The 23,153-nt window shown below is 42.6% G+C and overlaps 1 pseudogene; it reads right to left on the minus strand.

The window, feature by feature from the left end:
• Positions 1–242: 242 nt before the first annotated feature.
• On the minus strand, positions 243–20,779 carry LOC103241632 (small ribosomal subunit protein uS15m pseudogene; annotated as a pseudogene).
• Between the last annotated feature and the right edge of the window lie 2,374 nt (positions 20,780–23,153).

Genomic DNA, 23,153 nt, shown 5'->3' on the forward strand with positions numbered 1-23,153 from the left:
GTAAGAAATAAACTAGCATGTGACAGGGCAAGGGAGTTAATCTCAATCTAGACAAGCTTTTATGTTTCTAGGCCTGTGTAGGTGATAAAAATGAAGGCAGGAGAGGAGAAATGATTGGTAATACACGTAAACACACAGACACACACACAGAGAGAGAGAGAGAGAGAAAGAGAGAGAGACTGATAAGGCACGTTTCTATTCAGCAAAGGTTGTTTTCTTTTTTCTTTTTTCTTTTTTTTGAAATAATTAAACAGAATTTATTGGCTGTCTTTGAGTGTCTCTGGTCCAGTGTTGGCAGGGCTGTCTGGGTTCCTCTGCTTTGCTTGTTTTTGGGCTGCTGCTGCAGCCTTTAAGGCTCTTTTTTGCTTCTTCAGCTTTTGAGTCTCCTGGAAAACCCGAATGCACAGAACCTTCTTGGTCACGAATCGGCGGTGGGCTCTTCGGTAATACAGAGGGGGGAAGGTGTACTCAATCCCCAGCTCCCTGCAGATCTTCTCAAAGACATCATAGTTGGTGTTACGGAGGTTTTTGAGCATCTTTTTCCTCTGGTCAATGCTCATCAGCAGATAGCGTTTGTGGGCTTTGTCCTTTCGATGTTTCTGCATGTGTTCTTCATAACTGCGGATCTTGAGGGACAAGACAACAATTCGAGCCTCCAGGGAACTGGTGTCCTCCGGGTTTGCATCAATCTTCTTCATCAACTGTTCTTGCTTCATTTTTAGCATCTCCTTCTTGTTGGCCATTTCCAAAGACAAGAGTCTTTTCACGACATCATCAACCTTCTCAATTCCAGGGACATTCTGGTAGTCTTTGAGCAGTGTAGAAGGAGGTGGGTCATCATCCTGCCCAGGCTGGGCTGGTTTCTGGACGACATATCCGCGCGGGGCCTGGAGGAGGAGACTTCGAGGCTGCAGGACCCGCTAGTTGAAAGGACACCTGGCGCTCCCACCGCCCGGCAGCCCGAGGACTGGGGCCTGGGTCCGAATCAAACTCAGCGCCCTCCACGCGACCCTGAGCATGATGACCTCTAACCCCCGCGGGGCCCGCGCTGCCGCCGCCGTTCCCTTTGCAGCACGGGTCGGGTTACATGGGCGCCGCCATGCTGTCCCAGGCTCGATCAAGGTGGTTGTTTTCATGTGGAGTTAGAATTCTTTCCCTTGATTTCCTCTCAGTTCTTATTTTTTTGATTAAGAAAATTAAAAATAAAGCATCAGAAAAGTACAGCTAATTATATAATAAACATCCACACACACCACCCAGCTGGATAACCATTACTGAGGAGAGAAGGTCCCATCGGGAAGCTCTGACAAGCCAATGAAGATGTCTAGAAAGAAAGGGTCCCTATTAACCATCTTCCTCATCCAGAGAATATGAAGCCATCAAGTGAGGTAAGAACTAGTCTATTCCCTTCATCTTTCTCCCTGCCAAACTCCTTCCATTTTCGGGGAGAACAAAACATTAGGTATTGAGTAGAAGAGAGAGGTGAGAGGGGTGGAGGGTAGAGAGCAGAAGGCCGGATCTTCCCATCCTACTGCAGGTTTCCAGGCTCAGCTGGTAGAGGGGAGATTTACTACTAAGTGAAGTTGTAAGTTTCAATGATTTCAGGGGATTATGCATTCTTTTTTATTTTATTTTTTTGAGATGGAATCCTGCTCTTGTCGCCCAGGCTAGAGTGCAATGGCGTGATCTCGGCTCACTGCAACCTCTGCCTCCCAGGTTCAAGCAATTCTCCTGCCTCAGCCTCCTGAGTAGCTGGGATTGTAGACGTGCACAACCACGCCAGACTAATTTTTGTATTTTTAGTAGAGACAGGGTTGGCCATGCTGGTCTCGAACTCCTGACCTCATGATCCTCTCGCCTCGGCCTCCCAAAGTGCTGGGTTTACAGGCATGAGCCACCGTGCTCGGCCTGGGATTGTGCATTCTGATCACTGAACTGAGACTGTGTTTGTGACTTAAAATGGCTGTGAGGCTTTTCCATTATTTAAGAGTGAATAGGAAAGCCTTGGGACTCCCAGTTTTCATTCAGGAGGAGGGAAGGTGACTTTCACTGAATAAATGTTTAAAGAAAACTGTGGGAGAAAAAGTCAAGTTGAGTTTTGGTTGCCAGGAGTTATGCTTGTTTCAGATATCGCCTGGAAAGCATTTAACCAAATCCAAGATGCCACCGATACTAAGGCAAACTATAATTTTAAATGCCCCTAAGAAAGAAAAGTATTGCTACTATGATTACATAAACATGAATGCAAAAATCCATGATGAATAAAATATCAAAATTTTAAAGGATCGGTATTACTGATTTTTCCTTTTGCCTCAGTCTTCAAAATGTCTCAGCATGGTATTGTAACTGTTCTTTATTTAAATTTTTGATATGTAAATCATCGTGTTTTTTTGCATTAATTTAAAAATATTGCATTAAAACATTACATATCTTCATTTTTGAGTTTTTGGGTGCTCCAATAAATTTTGCACTTGAAGCAAGTGTCTTCCTCACCTCACCCACCTCATCCACTGCACCCTAGCTCCTCTGTGAGATATACATGTGGATAGAAACAAAAAGAAGAAAAGAGGAAGAAAGAAATATAAAATTCTTTTGCTTATTTTCTTGCCTGTGTAATTGCAGATGGGAGAAATATTTGTATACATTTCTCAAACAGGAATTTCTTTAAAGCACCAGCTGGAAAATATCAGAGATGGTCTAATTGATAGCCCTAGATAACACTGAAGAGGGAGGTCTAATCTTCTCTTTGAAAAGACTCCAACATACTGCCTGGGATGACAAAAGTCCACAATAAACAGCTAAATTGGTGCTTTCAATGGTGTTGATATTAAAGCATGAACCCAAAATCTTATTGTTTTGATTTCCTCATCCCTGCCATTGAAAGAAATTCCCTCTAGTACCAATGAAAATGTAGAGGGAGATTTATGATACTTGTGTGTAATATAATACTTGGTACATAGCTCTATACCATTGTCATCATCTCTTAATTCTCATAATATTTTTCACTTGATTCTTAAAACTACCACAGAGGGCAGAGAGGGAAGGTGTTGCCCCATTTTATGGACAAGGCTTCAGCCTCATTTTTCAGACAAGGCTGATCCAAGTCACATGACAAACTGCTACAGAATGGGAACAAGAACTCTGATCTTTCAACCTCAAGGGCAGTCCTTTTCCTGTACACAGTGCTGTGTGCCTCTGAAGACATGTGGAGAGACACTGTAAGTGGCTGCATATGAGGGATTGCAGCTATAATTTGAGCTGGTTAGCAGCTGATCTCCCTGAGGCTATATGCAGTCTCCTAGTGCTGTTTCATATTAAACATGTTTGGGTGTTAGTCACTTGGCTGGCACATACCAGCAAAGTGATTGCTTTAGCCCTGCTTGAAAATTCTAGGTCCTCCCTTTGCCTGGGGGTAGCAAACTCAATGCAAACCTCAGCTATAATCTTGCAGACATTCTGGGGCTGACTTTGTGTTTCACTTATACATATTATATTTTCAGTAAAAGATCAATGGATGAATTAAGTATTATTACTGTTTACCTCAATGTGCCATCAAAGCTGTTCCTGTGAATGCCACCCCTTCCAAGGAGAGACTGGCAGATCAACAGGGTTTAGTCTCACGAATCAGTGGGATCCGGGTATAAGTATTTGGCTGCATTTAAACCTGCAGGTGGAGAGGCAGGTTCCCTGTAGCCATCCCCTATCAGGGAGGGGACTAATTCTTCTCAAGCCTTGTGCCTGGGTGCCCAAGTCACTGGCAACAGGTGTTGTGGAGGGATGGAAAGCCTTGTTCTTGCATGTCAGGCAGGTGAATGGAGTCTGCTTCATACCTTGATGCTGCCAGCCCTGTTTCCTGAGGTGGACCCTTGCTTCCATTTCCCTCATGCTTCAGCGAACCTCTTCTACCCAGTGTCCCCTCACTGTGTTTTCTCCAGTTCTTTGAGTGAGCCCTTCTTATGGCTCTTTAGTCCCTGGCCTGTAAATGAGGTCAGTCTGTTGCACTTGACTTAGATTTTTGTCTTTTATTGTTGATGCTTTTCCCCAATCTCTGGTTTTTTTTCCCCCTACATTCCTATTCCTTATTACAATTCCTAGCAACCATTTTCCTAACCATTTGCCAGATGCAAACTTTGACAGTTGTCTTCTTATGAGATTCTGGAACTCAACTCCAAAGAGCCATGGCTTATAGGGGAAAAGGAAGAGGACAATGGTGACTGCCACCTGAAGAGTAAGGCCTACTTGTCTAGGTCAAAGCTTCCTGCACAGAGTTGATTTGAAAGTTAGTATTCTTGTTGTTGTTGTTAATAAAGTAGAATAATGTCTATTTACTTCTTAAAATTTTTATTATGCATGCTGTATTCATGGAAAATCAAGATCTTCACAGGAACTCAAATTAGATCTAAATTATGTTCAGCTCTGAACTGGTTACAAGTCATGTTTAGCATGGAAACAATTAAGCTGAGACTTTCTTCTCCTTATGGGTTGCCATCAGTTTCTTGATTTCCACAGCAGCCTTCCCTGGATTCAGACCCGTGGGACAAGTCCTTGTGCAGATCATGATGGTATGGTAGTGGCACAGAGAGAACGGGTCCTGCAGCTTGCCCAGGCTCTCTTCTGGGAAGTCTTCCTGGAGTCAGTCATCCAGTGATAGGCCTGTATAAGAACTGCAGGCCCCAGATATCTGTCTCTGTTCCACTAGTAGCTGGGGCAGGTGTTGCTGCAGCAGGTACAGAGAGGAGGCTGAGGTGGGAGAATCACTTGAGCTTGGGAGGTCAAGGCTGCAGTGAGCAGTGATTGAGCCACTGCACTCCAGCCTGGGTGACAGAATGAGATCCTGTCTCCAAAAAAGTTGTTTCTGAATAGGATTCTCCAAAAAAAGTTGTTTCCGAATAGGATTCTCTTAGTTCCACTGTTCTAATACTGCTCAAAATCCAACCGGAAAATGATGTATATCTTTGGCTCTATCTAAATCCAAGCAAAGTTTATCTATAGGCACCTGATGTGGTTTTGTTCTGACGTATTAGTCATTAAGTATTAGCCAGACCCTGGTAGAAAACCTTAAGCTTGTCATTAGTGTTTCCGTTACATAGAACAGTGTTCATTGTTTTTAGTGTTTCATTTATAGATGAACTTACCTATTCTCAGCTGTTTCTATATCTGAATGGATTGATAAAAGATAGTGGTAAAATACTGGTTTGATGGATAGCACATAGGGTCTCAGTAGGTGAGACAGTTGAAGGCAGATGAGAGATAGAATAAAATCACATAGAGGGATCCATGGATTAGCACTCTAAATAAGGTCAAAGAGTAATTGTTTTTGTTTGTTTTCTTTAAAAGAGAGAACTGGAAAATGGACTGGTAACGGTTTTTGGTGTGACATCAGAGTTTAAGTTGGCAGAGTTGAACTAGTTATGGGTAATGATCACATTTAATATAAAGCTATAGGAGAGGAAGTGGCTAATGGCTACCAGAAATCTTGGCAGGATTTGAGGAAGAGAGCTTGATGGAGGTCTAGTGAATGTGGAGTGAATGATGAAGAGAAGAATAGATACCAATTGCCACAAAACAGGGTAAAGGGTTTTCCCAGCCAATGAAGAATAAAAGTTTGAATATGGTAATATAGAGCCAGAAGAGTAAATATGTCAGTTCCCTTAAATAGCACTAGGATGTGTGAAGAATCAACATCCTCACTTCAGGGGATTGCAGGAAAGGCAATGTGCTTCTGCAAGGGTCATGTTTCAGTTAAGGCAGGAGGAGAAAGGAGACCAAAGGGGAAAGATTTTTGTTGTAAGAAAAGACGTTTACCAACGGATGAGGGCTCCAGAAGGCCAGCAGCAGGGGTTGAGTCAAGGAGAGGAAGAAGAAGGAGGATGAGCTAAGGGAAGGTTGGAGGTGATGGTAACAGGAAAAGATAGGCCATTGGAATGGCTAGCATTTAGGCTGGAGGCAAAGCATGTCAGAGTGGAGAGAGAGGCAAAACATGGGTCCCAGGCATAAGAGGTGTGTAAGCTCATGCAGAAAGGGTGTCAGTAGTGTTTGAAGCTAGGCGCTGCCCACCCTTATGGGCTGGGCAGCAGTGATAGGCTTCTGCCCAGGCCCCCAGATGAATGCAACATGGCTGGGAGGTTATTTTGTGCTGTAGCATGAACCAGTCTCAAGTGAGGAGGGTAGAATTGTTAGACTTTAATTGATAGGAGGAGACTTGTACATGTTCCCAGGCCTTCTGTGAAGTGTATTTACACAAGGGCTCTGATAAATTAACCAAACTTTTCCTTATGTTGGTGACATGTTCTCATCCCTTGGTGTCTTCCACGAAGCACTGGGTCTCATCTGTAGAGTCCTCAGCCTTAGGAGGGTGAAGAGTTCAGCCCCTAAACTTGTTAGCCAAACTAGCTTGACCTGACGATCATATAATAAAGCTGCTCCTAAGAATCTTCTTCATCATCACTCAATGGGTCTGCTGACACCTGCTCTCTATTGTCAGGGTGACCACATCTCAATGAAACCTGTAGTGGGCAGGAGGCCAGTCGCCGGGGATTTAGATGTGAAGCTAGAAACTTGGTCCAAGGGGAGGGGGGCGGGAAACTGTACATTCAGATTTTGGGAAAACCATGATATTAAATCAAGATAGAAAAAGCAACAAAACAGATGTAATACTGAATCATTGAGTGGCTAATTGAATCTTTATGCAACTGAGATGTCAGTTGGGGTCACCCTGACTCTTAGTATCTGCTAAGATTGATTCAAGCCCCATCCTGGGGAAGTACAGTGCCCTCCCAGGTTATGCATTGTCCCATGGGCTAACAGTTTCCTAGTCATTCCTGCTCTGATTTCCAGGTTTGGCTGAGTTCTTTCCCACCCCAATGTGGATCAAATCAAGGGACCTAGCTTCTTCTCCTTGGTTTCCTCCGAAAGCACCACTCACGGCAGTTAGCAGCATGTTGTAGAACTTTAACTGCTGGTGGGAGCTACAGATCAGTACTAGACAATGGATGATGTAGAGTTAATATCAGACAGCCCTGTTCTTAAAAGTCCCCCTTATCATTTCTGCCAGCTCCCAGACTCCAGATTCCCACTGTGTGAACTCTCTTTCCTAATCTCCTCTCTCCTCCATCTCCTTCCTCTTTCCCACTCCTACTCCAAGTCCCTTTACGTTTTCTAAGCAGATAAATTTAGCTGCTTCTTTGTTGACTCCTGCCAACCTCAGTCCTAGGGCTCACTCTTTCTTCCCACCTAGCATTTCAAGGTATTTTCCTAAACAAGATAGTTTCTCCTCTAACAGAAATTGTGGAGCCAGCTGGGTAGAAGATTTTTCTCTATATTTTCATTACCCCTGTCAAAGATAGTTGGCTCCCAGAGTCTGTAATAGGGCTTAACCTGCAGGTGCATTTTAAGTGGCTTCTGATACAATGGGCAGAGATGTTGGAGGGAATGAAGTTGACAGATTCCGCAGTCCTGGCGTAGAATGACGACTTTCTGAAACCAGTGGTTGGTTCTCAACACCGTGGCCCTCTGAGCTGATTTCTCTCATGAGACTTCCCAGACCACATGTACACTCACTCTTGGAAAATGCATCAGCTTGTCCTTTATTCACTTTTTCAGGTAATGGCCTGATCCTCTCTCAGCTCTCTCTCAGAACTCTTGGCCCAAAGATACCTTCTTTCCATCTCTCCAGGAGGAGGACAGACACAAAACAGCTCTTTGTTCAGAACTTGAAAACTCAGTGTCTCATTTCACCTAATTAGCAGGAAGTACTTTTCCACTCACTTCATTTTCTTACTGGAATTTGCTAACTGGAGCCGAGTAGCTTAGTTTGCCTATGAGGTTTGTTCATTAATTAACAGCCTCTAGGCCAGGTTGTCCTTATCATGACTTAATATCTAACTCAGCACTGGCAAAACCGGGAAAGAGTGCTTGAATCGCTGGTAGATTCTCCTGTGATGAGAAAGATCTCCAAAGTGATGTAACAGCTCTTGTGCCTTTGCTGGAAGTTATCCTGAAGATTAAGACCCTCCAAGGAGTGTAACCTGAAATACTTGAGGATCCTTGACAGAGACTGGGAATGAGCACCACTTTGCCAGTTTGTTTGAATAATGAAGTGAGACAAATGGCTTGGGACTCTAAGAAAAAATAGTCTAAATATTTTTTATTTTTTATTTTTTTCAGACAGTTTCACTCTGTTGCCCAGGCTGCAGTTCAGTGGCACAATCATGGCTCACTGTAGCCTCAACCTCCAGGGCTCAGTTGATCCTCCCACCTCAGTTTCCCAGGTAGCTGGGACTATAGGCATGCAACACCACGCCCAGTTAATTTTTATTTTACTTTGTGTAGAGACAAGGTTTCTTCACATTGCCCAGGCTGGTCTCAAACTCCTGGGCTCAAGCAATTCACATGCCTTGGCCTCCCAAAGTGCTGGGATTATACGCATGAGCCACTGTGCCTGTCCAAATAAATAAATAAATAAATAAATAAATAAAAATTATTTTTTCAACAAGCTCACTTTATTTTCTACTCAAGAAGGCACTAAGTAATGACCAACTGTAACCTCACTAGTTTCTCCATTCTCTGCTATTAGGTTGTGATAGGCAGAATTTTGGCTCTAAAACTTTTGCTCCCTGGTGTTACTGCTGTGGTTGTGTTATGTTAATTGGCAAATGAGACTTCACGTATGTAATTAAGGTTACTAATCAACTGATCTCAAAATAGAGATACTATTTGAGTGGGTCCCTTGGAATTATGTGAACCCTTAACAGCAGAGCCTTCTCCTAGCTAAGGGCAGAGTAGGACATCAGAGAGATTCCAAGCATGAGAAGGGTTTGATGTGCTGTTGCATCTGAGAAAGAGGGGCCATGTGCAAGGACCAGACACAGGCCTCTGGGAACTAAGGGCAGCCCCCAGCTGACAGTCAGCAAAGAAACAAAGGCCCACAACCACAAGGAAACAGAATTCTGCCAACAACCTGTGTGAACTTGGAAGTGGATTCTTCCCTGGAGATCCAGAAAGGAACACAGCCCTGCTGGGACCTTGTCTTGGACTTTGTGAGACCCTAAGCAGAGAACCCAGTTGAGTTACACTGTACATGGACTTCTGGCCTATAGAAACTGAGATAATAAATACGTGTTTGTTTAACCTTCAAGGCTGTGGTACTTGGTTGCAGTAATAGAAAATGATCACATGGGGTTTCTATCTTTTGTTTGAAAAGGAGTGAGCAGTGGAGATGTCTTTTCTTAGGAGGAGCTGACCAAGCAAGGGTCTTTATTGCAAGGTTCTGTGGACAAACTTGGTCACTGTGTTCAAAGGGCTGAGGTGGCCTGGACTTCTGTTTTATAATCTAGAGCTACCTAGTCTAATATGGCAGCTACTGGCCACATATGGCTTAAATTTAAATTAAATAAAATTGAAATTTTAGTTTCTTACTTGCATTAGCTACATTTTAAGTGTTCGGTATCCATGTGTGGCTAACAGCTACTGAATTGGAAGACACAAGTATAGAACATTTAATGCAGAAAGTTCTATCGGACTAGAGCCAGTTCAACAGAACTAGATTGGTTCTGGTCTAGATGATTAGCAATGACGGCATCCAATTACACTGTTCTTTTTTCTCATTTGCAGCACTGAGAGGAAGGGTTTCCCCACTCTCTAGTAGAATTATTACAAAGCAAAAAACATACAAATTTCTCTAACTGCAGCAAAAAATAGGTGAATTTTGTGGAAACTTTCATGTCTGTATTTTTCTCCCCCCTTAGAGACCAGGTCTTGCTCTGTTGCCTAAGCTGGAGTACAGTGGCACAATCATAGATCACTTCGGGTGTTGAACTCCTGGGCTAATTTTTTAATTATTTGTAGGGACGGGGGTCTCGCTATATTGCCCAGGCCAATGTTGAAGTCCTGGCCTCAAGTGATCCTCCTGCCTTAGCCTCTCAAAGTGCTGGGATTACAGGTGTGAGCTACTGTGCCCAGCCATCTCTAATATCTTTACATATCACTTGTATAAATTATCTCCTAGGAGTAGGAAGCCCTGGCCTTGCAGTAGAACATTTTAGAAATACCAGTGACTGGGTATCCGGCCTCGCTATTTTTCCAGATGGAAGAGGGGTTACCATATTGTGAATGAGCAAGAAGTCCCCTGCCCTGGACTACAGAATTTTCCAAGGGTCTCCTGCTATAGTAAGACAAAGGTCTTTGTCTAACCATCACAATCTGTTTGGGTTTGTTTGCCTCAGGGGGTGACTTTATTGGCCTGGCCTGAGGCAAACAAACCCAAACAAACTATGATGGTTAGACTTGCCTTCTTATGTTAGTTTCCAGTGCTCAAGGTGACACTAACCTAGATAAGTTAAAAAAGGCTTATTCTTTCAGGAGACTGAAGCAGGCAGCCTCTGGATCTGTCTTTTGGCTGAGGCTTAAACAACAAAAGTTGAGACTTAAAGACTTCTTGGCCCTGGCCAAACTCACATGTAACTTGTGGCCATGAACTAAAGCTTGCAGGTGGTGCACTTGGAGATGTATGGTGCAGGCCAAGGGCAAGGACACGGCTTAGGGGTCAGAAGACCTGAGTGTGAATCCTGCATCCATGTCGCTATACTACCCTGAGTTAGTTAATGAAACTTTTTTCATATTTGATGAAACAGAGGATAACAATCTCCAATTTTTTGGGTTGTTGTAGAGTTGTGAGGATTGAAGGAGAGAATTGCATGAATTTTCTGGTGCCTAGGAGGCACTCAGGGAACAGCAGCTAATGTTACTCACACATGTATCAGCCCAAGGTTATATCAGAAAGGACCATCCATCAATATCCTGGCCGGTCACCTCTGTAGTTTTTGTCTCCGTTCCCACCTCAGTCACCACTTCTATGGTCATACCCTCAGCCCAGTCACTTCGATAATTACACTATCCCCCCAAACATTCTACATCACTTTTCAACATCCTACTTCCTCATCTCTGCCCAATACATTCCTCTGAACACCTGATTCCCTGCAATTCTCCCATCTCACTGAAACTTCCAATCCATTATTTCACTGAGGAAAACAGAAGCAACCAGAAAAGAACTTCCACAAGATCCTACCACCACATCTACCTACCTTCTGGCATTTGTGCTCAGAGATTCTGCCTTTCCTCGTGCTATGATGGGCAAACTGTCTGTGCTTCTTTTCAAGACTCTACTCTGAATCCAACCCCTCTCTCCCACTCTAGAAACTTGCTCTTGCAATTGTCCTTCTCTCCTGCATCCTTAATTTCCCCCGCTTCACCAGATCATTTCCACTGCATTGGATATACTAACATTTCTCATATTTAGAAGAGTCCTCCTAGACTCCTATCCTCCTTCAACTACTACTTTTCCCTCTCCTCCCCTTTATAGTGCCCATTCACTGGTGTTTTCTCATCCCCTCAATTCTAAATGCTGGAGTGCCCCAGGGTTTAGACCTCAGAATTCTACTCTATCTACACTTACCCCCAGGGGATTGCATATAATCCATGAATTTAAATACTCCACATGCTGCCAAATTTATATACTCTACCTGGACCTCTCCTCTGAACCACAGACTCATATCCAATTGCCTACTATACATCTCCACCTGCATATATATGAGGTATCTTAAACTTATTATATCCAAAATGAACTGTTGATTTTCAGCCCCTAAATCTGCTCCTCCCATAGTTGTCCCTGGTTCAATAAATAGAACTCTATTCTTCCATTTGCTCATGCTAAAAATCTTGGTTTCACCTTGATCCTTCTATTTTTCTCACATACTTCATCCACTACATCAGAAAGCAAAGGGAGAGAGTCTTGAAAGGTTATTTTGTCCAGGCCAGGGATAAGTCCTAAGTCACCAAAGAATACCACCCTCTAGTGACCAGAATCACATAACCTACATGTATTCATTCTTATTTCAACAAATATTTTTAAAGAGATTTGGAGCATTTACCATGTTCCAGGCAGTGTTCTAGGTGTTGGGGATATAGCAATGAAAAACAACAACCACAACAAACAAACAAAAAACAAAACAAAAAACGAAAAAACAAGTAACATTTTGTGAAGCTTACCTTCTATTAGGAGGAGATAGAAAACTTGTTAGATAGTTAAAGAAAAATACATCAGAAAATAACAGAAACTGTTAAAAGGCTGCTGTTTTAGATAGTGTGGTTATGGAAGCTTCTAAGCTGACATTTAAGCATAGATATTTAAGCATTAAACAGAGGGAGCCATGCAGAGATCTGGGAATAAATTATTCAAGCAGAAGGAATATGTGCAGAGATTTTGAGGCAGAAGTATGCTTGGGGCATGTCCCAGGAGCAGGATGAATGTCTGTAGCCAGAGTGCAATGAGTGAGGTGCATAAGAGGTGGGAAATGAAATCAGGGAGGAAGCTGGGGTGAGATTCATAGACCTTGCAGCCAAAAAACGGAATTTGGAATTTTTTTTTCTGACAGGAAGAGAGCCAGGAGAGGGTTTTGAGCAGAGGTGCATCGTAATCTGACTTACATTTTAGAAGGATCAGGCTGACTGCTGGCTGAAGAATGAACAATAGGTGGATACAGGGAGACCAGTTAGGGGCCTATTCCATTTCTCTAGTCATGAGAAGATGGTACCTGAATTAGATGGTTACTGTGCAGGTGGCGTGAAGTACTGGACTGAGATTTCTTTTGAAGGTTGACCTGACAGAGTTTGCTGAGTACATAGTAGCTGCAAAATTCATATTGTGTATTGGATACACAGAGACTAATATTCTGGGGTGAGGCAGGATTTTCGGGCCTGGATGGAATACCCTGCCATACACCCCCCTCTGTTCTTTGGGTGTCCAACTGCAGCCGTTTGATGACAATACTTTGTTCCAGGTACCGTAACTCTGAGGAGGGGTGGCTCAAGATTAAACAAGAGGGTATTGCTATTGGAAAAGACCTACAATTCTAATTTAGTAAATTGGGTTTCCAAGTGATTTTTAATTTCCTTGTCCAGTTTTGCTCAGTTTGACCAAGTCTCTGATAAAGTTGAGATCCAAACCTGAAAATTGGATCCTGAACTCTGGAACATGGTGGTCCCACATAGTCCTTTCATGCTGTGGAGCCCATTCTGAGTCATTAATTGGGCTCCTTTTGGGGAAGTTTCTTCCATTTTTAGCAATATGTGGTTCTCATTACTCTTCGAATTTGGAATGTAAAATTTCGAATAATGGGGTAGGAACACAGTTTTTATTGTCAGAAGATTTATAGTCTTTCTTTACTTCCAAGCTCCTTTCTTCAATTCCAAGGACAGCAGTAATGCCTTCCAGGGCCAGGACTAGGGTGAGCCACGTGAGCTGCACAGGGTGCAGCATTTAAGGAAGCACCTGAGAGTGAGTGCCTCCTTAAATGTTGTGCTCCAGGCATTTGCTCGCCTCACCCTAGTCCTGGCCCTGATGCCTACAGAGAAGCATTTTGGTTTATTAACCAGCCAGCTGTAGCATGAAGAGCAGGACCAGTTCCCTACTGTTTGGCCATGACTGTGCAGCAGAAAGCTGCTCTCAGAGAAAGCAAATGGCATGGAGAAGAGCCATATTCTGGAAAGCTCTGCCAATTTAGAAATTAAAACCAGTGGGGAAAATGGGGACGAACATTATGAGGTTTTGCTTCATAATTGACTCAACAAGCCACTGGCATTCCATTTGTTGAAGCCTACCTAGATCTACTAATCCTATTTATAGCATTTCTATCTTGTTTGTAATTCTTCAGATACGGCATTAAAAAAATGTTCATTCTCTACTATCTTCTTCTGTGCCTTCTTTATATACACTACAAAAATTAACAGAACAAATAATGGCTGCAGTATAAACGCTTTGGACAATCAGGTAGGGGTTTATTTTTAAGGTTGGGTCAATAATTTCCATCTTCAAAATGAGCCCAAATTGACTGAGTGATTCTAAATTAGCTCTTTAGTTTTTTACTCCAAACCATTGATAATGGCACTATTAATTTCAATTATTTAGAGGCAGCATTAATACATGTGAAACAAGAACAGCAATGACAGAAAGGAATAAATTACTTGCTGCAGGACAGAATGACATTTTGACTGGCACAGAGATTTTTTTTCCTTCACACACTTTGTGCTTTGACATTTCACTTGGCACAAACATTTCACAAATTCTTGACCTAATCTGATGTACTGTTGTTTAGCAATTGCTGACATGACATATTTTAACCTCAAGCTTACTGGATTCCAAATGTTACCTTTTTCTGTCAATCAGGGTTGGATGACCTCCAAAAAAACAGTCCGAGAAAAGACTATGTTCGTAGGAGGTTAAGTGTATTTGCCCAGAATGGAGAAGTAGCAGTTTGAAGTAGGGTTTCGGTGGGGTGGGAGGAAGAGGTACTGTCATTTAGGGCAATTATAGGGTGAAAAAAGGGCAGAAGACAGATCCCCAGGGAACCCTGACATCTTGAGAGAGGCAACAGCCTAAACATAAAATCTCTAGCAATAAACCTAACAAGAAATAGTTTAGGCACATACGAAAAAAATAGAGAATGTAGGGATAGAAGAGATTTAAATAGTGGAGAAATTACACCATCTTCCTAAAAGGGAAGCATGTATTGTATAAACATGTCATTTCTTCTCAAATTACTCTATAGATATAACTTGATTGTCTCTAGGCCTCACTGCCTGTGGGTAAGGAAGAAGTTATGTTCATATGAATACCTAGATTTTGCTAGTTCATTAGCTTCTATTGACATCTTCTCCCTCCTAGTTCTTTACTCAAGAATTAGCCGACTCACGTGGCTCTCCTCTGCTCTCCTTTTTAAGGGCTATATCAGTTAGAAATGCTTTTCGTTGCAAGTAATAAACAACTCCACCAAAAGTGATTTAAATAATAAAGACACTTAATTTTCTCATATATTTAGTCCAGAGGTAGGCAGTTCCATGTGTGATACATTGACTCATACAACAAAATCATCAAGGACCTAGGCTCTTTCTATGTTTCCATTCTGCTAACCTGGAAAAATTGCTTTTTGTCCTTAGCCTTCTAGATACAAGTTGGAAGAACTACAGCTCCAAGCATAATGTCTACATATTACCATGTTCAAAGCAGGAAAAGGGGGCAGGGAGAAACAGGTTTTCTCACAAGGATGTATCTTTTTATTAGGCAAAACAATATTTTTCTAGAACCCCTCTCACCCCCAGGAGACTTCCTCTTCCATCTCATTGGCCAAAGTTGGGCCATGCTCTAGACCAATCACTGGCCAAATGGAGCCGCAACTGCCATGAATGACCAAACATGATTCCTCCATGGGTGCTGCGACTGTTGCTACCAGAACGAAACTCTGGTTCTGTTAGCTATGAAGAATGGGATATGGCTGGTTGGATAGGCAACCTATAGCATTTGCCAAAAGATGCAACACGTATAGGCATTTGAGAGAGGCCTCCAAAAGACCACTGCTCTGATGGCTGCTCCACACTTTTTTGATCTGCAAGGCACCGACATTATCCCTAGTAGTTGTTTCAAGTCCTTAGAATGTCAAAGCAGCTTAGTTGCCTGCAGTAAAGAGGGACAAAGAGTGACCTTTTCAGCAAACAGCGATGCTGCTTGTCATCCATCTTGCAAAGGTGCTCATGGAAGTAGCTCCTGCCTCTGGTTCCCTCTTTCATACAGAGCCTGCAGGTGGGCTCACTCAGCATCCATCCTTATCTCCCTTCTCCCACCTCCATTCTGCAGTCTAGAAGTTAAACATCATCCCGCAGCCTCCTTTTCAGGGAAGGGCAGTCATGTGTGTGACTGTTTTGGGCAATTCTAGATAAGCAGAATTTTGCTAGGGGTTTCTGGAAAAACTTTTGCTTTTCTGATAAAGGCCTTAATTCCAGCATGGATCACCTTGCCACTTAAATTTAACATGATCCCAGTCAAAATTACTAATAGGATTTTAAAGGGGGACAACAGCAAATTTATTCTAAAGTTTATTTGGAAAAATAGACAAGTGAGAATAGCTAGAATATAAGCTTCATTAGGGCAGGGATTATGTAAAAATAATTTCCAATGCTTTTATGCTTTAAAAGACTTCCACATTCTGAAATTTATTACATATTCATCTTATTATTTTTTTCTGGTTTCATTTTTTATTGTAAAAAAATCCAAGTGTCAAAAAGTCAACATATGCAACCTTAAGAGACAAGCAACAAACTGGGAAAAATCTCCCTGTTTCAGCAAGGTGACAGAGGAGCAAGATGTCAGGGGGCAGGAGTGAGAGCCAGTGTGGCTGAAGCATGGAGTCTCCTTTCTACAGTCTGGTGATATGTCATTATCCCCACATATTATTATTATGCCCATTTTGTCAATGAGGAAATTAAGAAGTGAGATAATTTATCTAAGATTGAGACAACCTGGGATCAAAATCCAGGTGTTTTTGATAATAAGCCAAAGTCTGTACTCTGTTCACTATACCCCACTGCCAACCAAATTCTGAGAAAGTTTAACTTTCCAACTGAATTAGAAATAATCAGAGGAGTGGGACATAAGAGGGTAATTTAAGAGGTGTCATGGAAGGTGGCAATGATGTAAATTAAGGGGCAAAGATGGAAGTGAAAGTTATCTACAATACATAGACCACTACTGGGTCTAGGATCATTGGGAATGAGCAGGCAGGAAGGATGGACCTCCAATTAATGTTGCCTGTGGCCTGGCCTGAATTCCTGCACACACATCACTAAGGCAGTGTATAGTGGAAAGTGCACAGACCTCTTCTATCCAACAGATCTTCCTTGATCCTCTTTCATCACTTACTAACCACATGTCAAAATGAGAATGAAACAGCCACCATCAGATTGCAATTTTCAATTCTTTTTACGTACCCTGGCTGGCACTCTTCCTCCAGGTGTTCTGATTGCTGCCAGATTGCGCTCCCAACAACCAATGGCACAGTCCCAGAGCTACATTTAAAGATGTTGATGTAGCAGCAAAATTTGTTTGTTGGCAACAAGCACCCAATAAGCAGAATTTTATTTTGGTTGCAAGTATCCACCCAAACTCCATGAATTAAATACTCCATGCTGTTTTTTTCCTGGTTGACATAGCATAAAGATGGCACAATTGAACCCACAGCTGTCCAGAGAATTTTTTTTAAACAGATGCATTATATTTAAAGAGTAATGGCCATTGTGAATTGACAGAGGTAAAACATAATTAAATAAAAATGATTATACTCACCATGGATAATTTTTATCAGTGCTATTCATATGGCTGAACAATGAAATCCATGATGGAAGAGTTCCATTTAAAACTAATGTTGCTCAATTTATGGCCAGCTTTTCTTAACTTCAGTCACTTCTTACTCAACACAATTATAGCCATAAATAATTCAAATTGATTAAACTTGATGAACAATTCAATTTATGAAGGATTACAAAGTACCGTAAATTTAGCAAATTTCTATTTATAAATACAGATCAGATAGCACATGGAAATAGGTTTACGATTTTTACAGAGAAAATTTTAATACAAGTAATATAATAAAACGCCAGTTTATAAAAGTGATCAATAGACAGAACTAAAGATTATCACAGTCTTTTTTATAAGTAAAAATGACTGACATGAGAATTTATGTTATTTATCCTCTCTAATAATGAACAAGAACACTCAATTAAAATAGCCATATTCATTTCCTAGTTTAGTTTATTTGCTTATTATTTTACAATTGCTCTGAGCTATTGCTTTGATGTCTGTAAAAGCTATAATTTTGCTGCAAACCTTGAAATTAATTTAGAAACAATTTGATGTCCCATTTTTCAGTAAACAATTCAAGAAACAAGCAGGTAAAACTAACCACAATGCATTGGTGTGAACATATTTTAAAGGGTATGTGTAGGTGGAAAAAACATGTTCTTGATTCAGATATTTTTAAAATATTGATAATACCATATTTATATATGAAACTTATACACATATAAAGGCAGTTCAAAATACAAAGTAGATGCTTAGGAAATGTTTGTTGAAAAAATTGACTAACATACTTTGCCAAACACAGATAAGTGTACATCACCATGTCATAGACATGCTATCTAAAATTTATATAATTTTAAATATTAAAAAAGTTTATTTAAATCATATGTGGCATATTTGCTGGAGGAAGTAGGGCACAAATTTCCTCAGACAAATGTCACCTCACATATGTTTTGTTTGTTGCACAGCATGGTGATTTTAACTACCTTTTCCAGATCCTCTTCAATTTCTGCACCTGTGAACTTAAACGCAAATATTATTAGAAAGGTTCCATCCTTCCCCTAGGGAAGCCACATTTTTCACTTCTTATTTTAGAAAGAATCTCTGTTGGATTAGATACACTTGTACAATTTTATCCGGCTTTTCAAAACTTCTTATAAAAGCTTCTTTCCTTGTGGGCTCCCAGACCTGAAAGAATACTATATACCAAATTCTACTTTTATTATTCCATTTATTTTACTGCTTCTAAGTGCGTCATAACATCTTGGACTTCTACATTCATTTTTTTTTTTTTTTTTTTTGAGACGGAGTCTCGCTCTGTCGCCCAGGCTGGAGTGCAGTGGCACGATCTCACCTCACTGCAACCTCCGCCTCCTGGGCCCACGCCATTCTCCTGCCTCAGCCTCCCGAGTAGCTGGGACCACAGGCGCCCGCCACCGCGCCCAGCTAATTTTTTGTATTTTTAGTAGAGACGGGGTTTCACCATGTTAGCCAGGATGGTCTCAATCTCCTGACCTTGTGATCCGCCCGCCTCAGCCTCCCAAAGTGCTGGGATTACAGGCGTGAGCCACCGCGCCCGGCTTACATTCATTTTAAGTCTCTCCCAAATCCATGTAATTTTGCCTCATGCCTCACTCTAAATTTTTTTTAAAAATCCCATCAATCCAATTGCATGTTTATGTCATTAGAGTTAAAAAGAACTTCCTTTATGAAGCACACTGGCCTAACAGGTGTTCTTATTTGAGGACATAGAAAGCACCCCACCTGCAGGAAGTATCTCGGGGACCATCAGGAATCCTTGAGAAAAACAGGCTCCATGGTGGCTGGGGTAGGGGTGGGGTACAGTGAAAAAGGCCTAGAGCATCTGAGGATTCAGCTGTGCAGAGCTTACACCAATTGGTTGAGAAGAATTTATTAAAGGCTTTGATTTTTCTGTGGTCACAGGAGGTGTCCCATTATGGAGTAATTGGCTCTCTCAGTTTCCCTCCATCCCTCTTTTCTCTTCTCTCCTTCTGAGGGCCTTGGAAACACCCAAATAAGCACCATACAATGCAAGTGCAATTTTGCTCTACCCTGCCCCTATGCACCGGATGCTGGCTTTTCTACCTAGTGCATCCATCTCCCCATTCTCGCTTCCCAACAGACCCATTTTTATGTAGGCATCCAACACTCCTCCACCTTTCCCTGACAGCTGACTGCTTCAAGGGAAGACAACCCTTTCTCACTTGCAGAGCTGGGCCTGATTGGTTCTACGGGATGCTCATTCTCTTTGTCAAGGATTGAGTAATAAATGGGCATTAGAGCCAGTTTGAGCCAATGAGTTGTGAGAGGAGGTTTACTGGGACTTCTGGGGAGGGACATCAATTTCTAGGAGTGCTCCTAGCAGCATCAGGACTTTCTCCTTTTACAGCTGTTGTTGCACACACAGTTGTGAGGCCAGACCAGCTGTAGCCATCTTGCCTCCAGCCAAGCACTGAGGAAGCCAAAGCACTGTGAAGGGCGGAGGAAATGAATGCACCCTAACTAAGAATGACTACAGAGTCCCAAAGTGCAAACTTTAAACATCCTGCCTTTTTAATCCATAATTGAAGAAGGCAGTCCTTGTCTTCTCCCTACTTCCTTTCCCTCCATGAAGACAGATCTTTAAAACAAAAATTGTGCTAAAATGTACACACCATAAAATTTACCGCTTTAAGTGTATTATTTAATGGCATTAAGTACATTTACATTGTTTTGCAACCATCACCACTCTCTGTCTCCAGAACTTTTTCCTGATTCCAAACTGAAACACTATACCTGTTAAACATGAAAAGGGACTTTTTAAGGACTGGATTCTGGGGTGTAGGCTCGGCCCCTGCTTCCTGGAGGAAGAGGGCACAGTGTGTTTGGATGTCACACACAGAGGGGTGGCTTTCTCTCTGGCTTTATCTTTCACCCACAGGACAAGAAGGATGATCTGTGTCAGGGCCCCTGCCTCCCTGGGGGAGACAGGGATGACTGGATTCCTCTACTTCTGTGAGAAAGTAGTGAAAGGTAGCTGGTAGGTAGACCCAAAAAACCCACTATTCATTGTTTACTGAAAATTTAAATTAAACTGGGCATCCTACTTTATTTTCGAGATGGAGTCTTGCTCTGTTACCCAGGCTGGAGTACAGTGGCACGATCTCGGCTCACTGCAACCTCTGCTTCCCAGGTTCAAGTGATTCTCCTGCTTCAGCCTCCTGAGTAGCTGGGACTACAGGCATGTGCCACCACGCCTGGCTAATTTTTGTATTTTTAATAGAGACAGCGTTTGTCATGTTGGCCAGGCTGGTCTCAAACTCCTGGTCTCATGTGATCTGCCCACCTTGGCCTCCCAAAGTGCTGGGATTATAGGTGTGAGCCACTGTGCCTGACCATTCTACATTTTTATTTGCTAAATCTGGCATACCTAGGTGAGGCAAACACAACCCATTCAACTTGGCGAGTAGAAGCCTTGAAGGCCTGCTGACAGCAGCTGTGAACACGGGTGCCAGGTGCTGAGGACCGAGCGAGAAGCTGGCTGTCCTGCCAGAGACTTACAGTGAGAGAATGGCTGCAAGCCCAACTGACACCCATTTCGTCAAATGCCAGAATGAAACATAAGCTGCCCCTCACACGTCCCCCACCTGAACTTAGATTCTGGGTAAAAGGAGGAGAACAGGGGGAGAATCCTGACCTGGTTGAGTATTAACCCAGAAGGACCTGAGAGAAAAAAACCTGAAAAGGACTGAGTTACTCTGCATTGGCAAGATTAAACAGAAATGAGAACTTAAGAACTAAGTTCTGGCTGGGTGCGGTGGCTGACGCCTGTAATCCAGCACTTTGGGAGGCTCAGGTGGGTGGATCATGAGGTCAGATGTTTGAGACCAGCCTGGCCAACATGATGAAACCCCATCTCTACCAAAAAAATCCAAAAATCCAAAAATTAGCCAGGTGTGGTGGTGCACACCTGTAATCCTAGCTATTCAGGAGGCTGAGACAGGATAATTGCCTGAACCCGGGAGGCGGAAGTTGCAGTGAGCCAAGATCACGCCACTGCACTCCAGCCTGGGTGACAGAGTGAGACTCCATCTCAAAAAACAAAACAAAACAAAAATAAACAAAACTAAGTTCAATTATAGTAAAGTTATATTTTTCACCTCTGAGACTGGGGAGTGAAAAATTTGTACCTGCTACAGATAAAAAATGGGAGTGATGGGATTGCCTCTAAGGTTCATTTTGTATCTACAATTCCATGGCTGTAGAGGTGAGACTTGAGGCCTTGGAAGGAAAAGTAAGGCATGGGTTAGGTAAGGGCGGGAGCACTTGAAAAAGCCCAGCTGAGTTTCTGTTCTAAAGACCCAGCAAAGGGGCATGGGTGGGAAGGGGTGAGGGGAAAATCATGACCATTGTGAGTGTAAGGTGTTCCTGTGTGTTTTGTGTTTGTTGCTTCTTAAACATTTAAAGCCGAGAGCTCATGAGAGTTAATGAATTATTATTAACATAAGAGGTTGCTGATTTATGCTGATTCTGCTGATTTAAGAACTATACTCTTAGAAGAACTGTGAACAGGCTTTCTAGAGAACCAACTGGTGAACAAGTGCTTCTTTGCAGAGAGAGCCACAAAGGACTCTAGGGCCAGGAGAACCAAATGCCTAGAGAATTGTTGTGGACTGTACCATGTTCAGCTTCTTGCCTAAGCGAGCACTGGGTGCTTTGAGCACAATTGGTTCCCCCTGCTTGCAGAGATGGTGCAAGCCTTGATTGGGGCTCCTTCAACACTGCAGAGGAGAAGGGGTGCCTAGACAGTGGGAAGATGCATGCCAGGCAGGAAGGCAGAAAGAAAGCCTTTCAAGATGGGAGGGGGGCTTAAGCCAATTTCAAGAAGCTTGCGAGTACAACAGTGATTAGGAGCAGCTGGTGGAGGAGAAGCATCTCCGCCTGGGCCGAGGAAAGTGTCTTTGTGTGCCTGCCCAGCAGTGCTCCACACTCAACAGTCAGGGAGCATGCTCAGTGGCAGGCACTGGCAGGAATGAGCAAGGCTGTTCCCACCCAGTGAGGGAGAGGTGAGTCATGGAAGTTGGTGACCAATTCCCTTCTGGGGAGCCAAGTGGCCTGAAGCAGGGAGCAGGGTGAGTTGTTTTGCTGGAGGCAAGCAGGCATTCTGCAGGCAAGCAGAATGTGGCCAACACCTACCAGGAGATATCAGTGGTATTGATCAACACTCACACCTATAGATTTACATATGAAGCTGTGAGTCCTGGAGGCAGAAGAACCCTGCCATATCTCTTCATTGTCTTGGGAGGCTCTATAAAAAAACACAGAAAGTTAAGGGGAGAGGTGGACAGAGGTCATAAATATGTCATGCTCCATTTTAAAGGTTCCCACTTGTGGAGAATAATGAGGAACGAAAATTGAAGTATTGGCTACACCTGGTGTCAGCAGGCTTTGGTTTTCTAGATTGTGGCTTTTGATACCAGCACTTCTGGCAGAGATTACTGAGTGCTTTGCACTAAATCTGGGAAGACCTGTTTGACAGGAAACACCTACCTAATTGAGAGATTCCACCCCAAATGTGAAGGGACAGGGAGAAAGCGGTCTAATAAAACCAGGAACCCAAGTATAGGGAAGATAACCACTATAGCATAAAATAAATATGAAAACAAAGATATTTTCAGGTGTAAGCATCCAGTAAATGGGTCACAGTGTGTAAAAAGCTTTGAGATCTATGTACAAAGGTGCAAAATCTGGGGAACAAAATGTATTTACATTTTTACACAGTGAGGTGAACAGAATCCTATAGGAATGGGGTACAATGGGAATCGATGGCTGGCCCAGGCCTGTCATACCATGAGAAGAGTGTCAGGAAGGCTAACAATCAGAACAAGCCAAAGCTTGTGGAGGAAACAGAAAGGCTAAAGACAAGCAAAAGGGTTTTTAAAAAGCCCTGATGGAGCAAGAAGAACATGGA

The sequence above is a fragment of the Chlorocebus sabaeus genome, chromosome 15, assembly GCF_047675955.1.
Source record: "Chlorocebus sabaeus isolate Y175 chromosome 15, mChlSab1.0.hap1, whole genome shotgun sequence".
Taxonomy (NCBI): Eukaryota; Metazoa; Chordata; class Mammalia; order Primates; family Cercopithecidae; genus Chlorocebus; species Chlorocebus sabaeus.